Genomic DNA, 7,771 nt, shown 5'->3' with positions numbered 1-7,771 from the left:
CTGAAAGTACTTGCTAAGGGGCCATGACTCCATCTTTGTGTATGTCTATGTATGTTTTAAATTAAATGATCACGTGTGTGTGTGTGAGCGCGCGTGCGCGCGTGTGCATGCGTGTGTGGTGGTGATGGTGAGGGCTCAGAAATTTTGAAGTTGTACAAGGGACCTTGGAATTTTACAGGATGTCTGCTCCCCCTTCCCCCACTGTCCCAGTGATGCAGGTCAAAGTAAGCTCAGGCCCCAGCCCTTCAGAGGGCATGATTGGCTTTGAGGCCTTCTATGAAGTGTTATGCCCAGACCGTTAGTTCCCCGAAAAAGACCACCAGAGTCCAGAGTCAAAGCCAAGCGGCAAGGATCTTTAATGCAAGTTCGAACTTGGTCCCTCCGTTCCACAACATACAGGAGGGCCCTGAACAATGCGTGCGCTTGCCTTTTATAGCCTAATGTAAACAGGACTTGTAAAGTTGCAGAGGAACGAGGGAATTCTCTAGGTTACAGCATTACAATTGGTTAACATTTTAAGTTTATACATTTAGCAGTTTTTTTATTGGTTCCCGCGCTCTCACAAACGGCTGTGTTCTTATCGGGGATTTTCCAGGTGGTGTCCTTCTAAAGTTGAGATATATGGTAGTCTTTGAATTGAAAGATATGTGGTAGGGAGACATATGGTGGGATGAGCCCAGGAAGTTGAGGGATATATGGAGGGGAGACATATGGTGGGATATGTTTATACTGGGCTCAGGAAGTTGAGAGATATATGGCAAGCACTAGTAATTAGAACAGAAAAAGAACAAGACAGGGACTTTCACATTGCTTGTCTATACAACATCTGAAATCTATAGATAACATTATCGGTTAGGTCCGGCATCAACTTTTAACTAGGCTCAAGGCGCCGCCCGGGCTGTCTGCCTGTAGGGTCAACTTCTAACTAGGCTCAAGGCGCCGCCCGGGCTGCCTGCCTGTAGGGTCAACTTCTAACTAGGCTCAAGGCGCCGCCCGGGCTGCCTGCCTGTAGATTTCATTTGGTCTCTTTCATGAAGGTGTAGAATTCTTAGTTCCCCCAGCAAGTAGAATGGGGCTGGAGAAGGAACAAGACGTGGGAAACACTAGGGTAGAAATCCAAGTGCTTTCATTGGAAAGAGAAATGTCAGAAGCTCTCAGAAGAGCCACGATCAAACATGCCTTCTGGACGAAAAGGTTCTTATAACATCCGCCTTCAGTCTGGTGCCAGAATTGTGACACAGCGGTAATGTGCTGATCTCAGGGTGGAACGCATGCCCTGAGTCCTTCCTAGGCAAGTCCTGTGCCTGCTGGGACTCAGCAGGTGGCCTAAGGGCCAGACTACTCTGCTCAATCATGAGGCTAGTCAGGCTCACTGAGTGGGCAGGGATCTGGGAAGCTTCAAACAGGAAATGAAGAAACCTAAAGTCTGGTTCAGTGTCCCAGGGGGATCTGGGGAAGACAGTAGGGGGAGGGTAATCAAAGCAGACCAACTGGCGAGAAGAGATTAGGGCAGTGACAGCTTCCGTGGAACTCCTGAAAGGCCTTCCAACACCCTGGGGCCCTGGCAAGGTCAAACAGTGGGGAGCAGTGAGCTATGTCCGGTGCAGGAGGCCAGCAGATGGAAGTAGAAATGCAATCTCTAAGGACTGACGCAAAGAATGCTTCCGCGTTCTGAGAAACTGGCATCCCAGGCAGGCTCCTGGACAGAAATTCAGACACAATGGGTCAAGACCTGTGTCCAGAACTGCACATAAAGGCAATCACTAGCTTTAATTGGAGGTGTACTATGTATTAGCATTGCATTTGGCCCTTCTAATTATTACTTCCTTCGGTATTCACAAATTTTTTTTTTTTTTTTTTTTTTTTTTTTTTTTTTTTTTTTTTTTTTTTTGAGACGGAGTCTCGCAGTCGCCCAGGCTGGAGTGCAGTGGCCGGATCTCAGCTCACTGCAAGCTCCGCCTCCCGGATTTATGCCATTCTCCTGCCTCAGCCTCCCGAGTAGCTGGGACTACAGGCGCCCGCCAACTCGCCCGGCTAGTTTTTTCTATTTTTTAGTAGAGACGGGGTTTCGCCGTGTTAGCCAGGATGGTCTCGATCTCCTGACCTCGCGATCCACCCGTCTCGGCCTCCCAAAGTGCTGGGATTACAGGCTTGAGCCACCGCGCCCGGCCAAATCTTTTTTTTAATTTTGTTTTTGGCTGTCAATTTATTCAATGCAAAATAATCCTCTCCAGTTTTACTGAGGAGGCTGACCACGTCCACGACCAAATCTGCCCCTGAACTGAAATTCAGTTGCTGACCCAGCCCCCAGCCTCGGCTTTCTTGTCGGCAACCAGGGGGCACAGCACTCTGTCTGTAGGTAACTCTGTTGGCTTCCCCTCTTGTGAGTCTTGCAAGTTGCTCACTCTCCAGGCCTTTAGGCCAAGACCTGCCAGTCTTTGGACAGCTGTGGCATAGGGTGGCAGGAACAATCTCCGGAGGGAGATGAAGGTAATCACGGAGATACTGGATACCCTCATTGGTAAGTTACCAATAGAAATGTCTCCAGGCAAACTGTCCCTTCACATAGCCTTTGGACTTGAGAGACTGCATGGCCTTCATGACACGAAGGTTGGGCACATTTTTGCCTGCCAGCTCTGGGTGCTTAGGCGTGTGGACATCCTTCTTGGTCACCATGACTCCCTCCTTAAAAAGGAATTCATAAATGGCAATCTGGTTCTTCTTAAGCATCAACATCTCTGCGGCTGTAGGGTCTGGGGCCGGGGCTGGAAAGAATATTTACAAATCTTATGCCATGGGCGTTTAGAGGATTTGGGCTGTGCAGGGTGTGCTTTGTTAAACAAGTGCCTGAAGACACTATGCTTGTGAAAAGTCATCACCATTCTCTTAATCTCAAGTACCCAGGGACACGTACACTGCCAAAGTTCGCAGGGACCTCTGCCTAGGAAAGCTAGGTATTGTCCAAGGTTTCTCCCCATGTGATAGTCTGAAATATGGCCTCTGGGAAGGGAAAGACCTGATCGTTCCCCAGGCTGACACCCGTGAAGGGTCTGTGCGGAGGAGGATTATTATAAGAAGAAAGAAGGCCTCTTGGCAGTTGAGATAGAGAAAAACATCTGTCTCCTGACTGTCCCTGGGCAATGAAACATCTCGATGTAAAACTGGATTGTATGTTCTGTTTACTGAGAAAGGAGAAAACCGCCTTAGGGCTGAAGGTGGGACTTGCTAGCGCAATGCTGCTCTTTATGCACTAAAAAGGTGTATGGAGATATTTACATATGCATATCAAGGCACAGCACTTTTCCTTAAACTTCTGTCACAGACATCTGTATTCATATGTCTTACTGCTGACCTTCTCCCTACGATGATCCTATTATCCTGCCACTTCCCTTTTTCTAAGATGGTAAAGATAATGATCAATAAATACTGAGGGAACTCAGAGACCCGTGCTGGCATGGGTCCTCTGTATGCTGAGCGCCGGTCCCCTGGGCCCACTTTTTCTTTCTCCATGCTTTGTCTCTCTGTCTCATTTCTTTTCTCAAGTCTCTCGTTCCACCTAACGAGAAACGCCCATAGGTGTGGAGGGGCAGGCCACCCCTTCATATCTCTACTAAAAAAAATACAAAAAATTAGCTCCGTGTGGTGGCGCGCACCTCTAGTCCCAGCTCTGGAGGCTGAGGCAGGAGAATTCCTTGAACCCAGGAGGCAGAGGTTGCAGTGAGCTGAGATCACACCACTGCACTCCAGCCTGCAAGACAGAGTGAGACTCCATCTCAAAAAAAAAAAAAAAAAAGAAAGAAAAGAAAAAGAAAAGAAACTGAGGCTTAAAAAATTAATTGTCAAATAAAGATGTAATATATTTAATGTGCTTTATGTGATGATTTGATATGCGTATACAGTGTGTAGTGATTACTATAGTCAAATTAATCCATGCGTCCATCACCATCCACGCTGTACATGAGATCCCCAGAACTTGTTCCCATGGTAGCTGAACCTTTGCAGCCTTTGATCAACATCTCTCCATTTCCTGCACCCCCTGGTCCCTGGCAACCACCATTCTACTCTGGTGGTAGGTCCAGCCCTACAGCAGACACTTTCCCATACATAATATCATTTAACCTTCACAATATCTTTATCATCATTTTTTATTTCAGGTGAAGGATTGGAAGCATAGAGAGACTGAGTGACTTGCCTCAACTCACACAGGAAGGAAGCAATAACCCAATTAATGGGACCGGGACACGTGTCAGAGCAAACCAGCAGCAAGACTGCCCTGAAGCTGATGTTCCATGGGAGAGGAAGAGACCTAAGCATTAAGGATGTAATACTTGCTATATGCTTTTAGTCCTCCTTAGCCTAAAACCTGACTTAGTGACAATCTCGTAAGACGGAGAGAAATTTTGAAGACATACAACTTCAAGGAGTGTGGCTTACGTACTAAGTGCTGGGAGTAGTTTTCACCTGAAATAACCCAAAGATGCATTTGTTCTTCATAATGCATGAGTCACGGATTTAGCCCGTACATTGAGTTCATATTATTAAAACAACCACCTTACACTCATGTCTCCGTGCAGAGGCAGCTAAATCAGTAGGTGCTATTGTGGAGTAAGTGAAATGAATTTTAACTTTAGCATATGTGTCATTTCTTTTGAGTTGTCTAAACTTGGGTGCAATTACTCATACTGAGCCAAGAGAATGAAGCAGGTATTTCATGCCCTTTTAAAAAAGGTTGTAAAACTCTGATTTTTTTTTTTTTTTTTTTTGAGACAGAGTCTTGTTCTATCATCCAGGCTGGAGTGCACTAATGAGATCATGGCTCACTGCAGCCTTGACTTCCCAGGCTCAACCCATCCTCTTGCTTCAGCCTCCCTAGTAGCTGGGAATATAGGCTCAAGCCATCACCCCTAGCTAATTTTTGTACTTTTTGTAGAGATAGGGTCTAGTCATGTTGCCCAGGCTTGTTTCAAACTCCTGGGCTCAATGATCCTCTCGTCTTAGGCTCCCTAAGTGCTGGAATTATAAGTGTGAGCCACCGCACCTGGCCCAATTCTGATATTTTGTATTTCTTATATGTACAGTTGAATGAATAGTAAAGATTTAACATAGTATTAGAGCATCATAAGGTTAGAAACTATCAAGTAATAATAATCAACAAATGATTAAAACATTTTTTTTTCTTACAGAGTCTCTCTCTGTTGCCCAGGCTGGAGTACAGTGGCGCAATCTTGGCTCACTGCAACTTCTGCCTCCTGGGTTCAAGCGATTCTCCCGCCTCAGCTTCCCAAGTAGCTGGGATTACAGGCACCTGCCACCATGCCTGGCTAATTTTTGTATTTTTAGTAGAGATGGGGTTTCACTATGTTGGGCAAGCTTGTCTCAAACTCCTGACCTCAAGTGATCCTCCTGCCTCGGCCTCTGAATGCAGTCAAAGTGAATTGACCAATATTTTATAATACGCAATACAACTGAGTTATGAGAAAGATGATCACATAGTTGGATGTCATGGAATTCATGCCATATGAAATTGCTAAAAAAGTTTATAAACACTTTCAGTTTTTGTGTTTTTTCGTTGCAGCAACAAGCAGTTCATCCACTGGCACTGATTGAGAGATCATATTTTATTTTAAATAGGCAGGACCACTCTGAAACCATCTCAACAGCTGAAAAACTAACTTTTGTGGCTTTTATTCCTTTTAAAATTCTTTTTGCTTATCAATGTTAGTGAACTTTTCAATACCCAATGAGAGGATTAAATAAACTTCTTCATTCAAGGTAAACCACACTTTTTCCAATTTAGACATAAGGGAGAAATTATTTCTTCTAAGATCAACCTATAGAAGGTACATAAAGAATGAAAAGAGAAAATATAAAATATAACCCATAGCCAAGGGGAAAAATGAGGTCAATGCTATGCTTAAAAGGAAGATTCATCCTGGTGCTACTTAAAGAAAAAAAAATTGTAAAAACAAAATAGTAAGATTCATAAATGGTCAAAACCCACTTTCAGAGAAAACTATGAACTGTGACTCTCATAAGATAGCTACAAAGTATTTGACTTGTAGAATTCTCATAGATGCAGACTGAAGACATCTATTTTTGTAGAATTGTTCTTTCTGGCACTATTCTTGATGCTTTGGCGAAAAGCATATTCACACAAAGTTTTTTTAAACTTGGGATGAAGTTAATGGAACATTTTGGTAAATGCAAAAAACAGGGCATGAGACTCAAGAGATCAAATTTTACTTTTCCCTAGATACTTACTAAGGAGCAAAAGCCAAAAAATAAGAAAAAAAAAAAAAAGAATTAGAGACAAACTTAATTTTGTCTTCTTGAAGACACTAACTACATAGAAAAAAAAAGTCAGATTCTAAAAGCTCAATTTCCCAGAAATGTCTGAAAGTAAACTATTCCTTAGTCAAATCGGAAATAATATTTTGTATTTCACTTACGATGCATTAAATCATTTAAAAATGGAACCTACACATAGGTGACATTAATCAGCTCATGTTGGTGATTAGGAAGAAGAGGCAAGGCTTTTTTCTTTTTTGAGGCAGAGTCTCACTCCGTCGCCCAGGCTGGAGTGCAGTGGAGTGATCATAGCTCACTGTAGCCTTGACCTCTTGGGCTCAAGCAATCAAGATTCTGAGTGTTTTGGTTGTCTATTGTGGTATAATAGACCACCTTCAAAACCAGTGGCTTAACACAATAACTATTCATTTGCTCATGACTCAGCAATCTAGGCAGCTGGGCAGTTCTGCTGGTCTTGCCTGGAAGTCTGTCATACAGGTACTATCATCTGAGGGCTTGAATGGGACTGTAACATCCAAGATGGCTTTACTCTGCCACGTCTTGTGTGGTCTCACATACTCCAGGACCACTTTCTACATACCTTTTTTCCTCTAGCAGTAGTTGGACTTCCTCACAGCATGGAATCTGAGTTCCAAAAGTGAGTTTTTTTTTTTTTTTTTTTTTTTTAGACAGAGTTTCGCTCTTGTTGCCCAGGCTGGAGTGCAGTGGCGCAATCTCGGCTCACTGCAACCTCCGCCTCCTGGATTCAAGCGATTCTCCTGCCTCAGCCTCCCGAGTAGCTGAGATTACAGCCTCCTGCCACCATGCCTGGCTAACAAAAGGGAGGTTTCTAAGAGGACTAGAGCTTTTCAAACCTCTGCTTGCATCATGCTAGCTAACATCCCATTTGCCGAAGCAAGTCATGTGACCAAGGCCTGCCTCGGTGTGAGAAGGAACAACACAAGGCTATGAACTCTAAGGGGCATTGTTCATTGGGGGCAAACAATGTTAGCAGTCTATCACACTAATAGGGAAATGTTGAAGGTTATATAAATGCAAGTTCGGTTTTTCTGAATAAGGCAGAATCCGATTACCCAGAAAACTATTTGATATTTCAGAGTTGTGTAAAACAGCAGCAGTCTTTGGGAATGTTCTTAATCATTTGTGGGGCTATACAAACTCACAGATTAGACCAATCAAGCCAATTGATCAACCTATCCATATTTATTAAGCACCAACTGGGTAATTATCACTATGCAAAGTAGTGTGGAAGATGCATTTTTCTTGCATGCAGGGTACCTACAATGGAGGTGGAGAATATAAATAGTAAAATTAATGTTGGAAATACTGTAAGACAGAATACAACAAAGTGCTAAATTATATCGTATAGAATGTAAAGTAGTAAGGAATTTCAGACTTCTAGTCATGACCTATTCTGATGAGGCCTTCAACACATGGAGACATAGTCTAAGAGATGTAATAA

At 43.5% G+C, this 7,771-nt stretch overlaps 1 pseudogene; it reads right to left on the bottom strand.

Annotated features, from left to right (window-relative positions):
* Positions 1–2,236: 2,236 nt before the first annotated feature.
* LOC117063856 lies at positions 2,237–2,736 on the bottom strand (annotated as a pseudogene).
* Between the last annotated feature and the right edge of the window lie 5,035 nt (positions 2,737–7,771).

Source organism: Trachypithecus francoisi, unplaced genomic scaffold (assembly GCF_009764315.1).
Source record: "Trachypithecus francoisi isolate TF-2019V2 unplaced genomic scaffold, Tfra_2.0 Lachesis_group19, whole genome shotgun sequence".
Lineage (NCBI taxonomy): Eukaryota > Metazoa > Chordata > Mammalia > Primates > Cercopithecidae > Trachypithecus > Trachypithecus francoisi.
Note: the sequence above shows the minus strand (reverse complement) of the source record. Positions and strands in the feature narration are given on the sequence as shown.